Raw genomic sequence first — 237 nt, 5'->3', positions numbered from 1 at the left:
GCGTGGTACCCCGACACAGAAGCGACCATAGTGGAGCGGTTTCGGGGGTCCTGCGCAGCCCCCGAGGGTCCGAGAGCCCCCAGATTCGGCGTGGGCGTGCAGGGCGCACCCCTCTCCCACCCCAAAAAGATTCGGGCCCACAGGGCCCCCGGAAAAAATTTCTCCCCCTTTTTCCTCCCAAAAATCCTCAGTCTTGCTGTTGTTCTAAGGGTCAGAGAGGCTATCTTGGAAAAGTTT

The sequence above is a fragment of the Melanotaenia boesemani genome, chromosome 7 (assembly GCF_017639745.1).
Source record: "Melanotaenia boesemani isolate fMelBoe1 chromosome 7, fMelBoe1.pri, whole genome shotgun sequence".
In the NCBI taxonomy this organism is placed as follows: Eukaryota; Metazoa; Chordata; class Actinopteri; order Atheriniformes; family Melanotaeniidae; genus Melanotaenia; species Melanotaenia boesemani.
The sequence above is the reverse complement of the archived record's forward strand: the minus strand, read 5'-3'. Positions refer to the sequence as shown.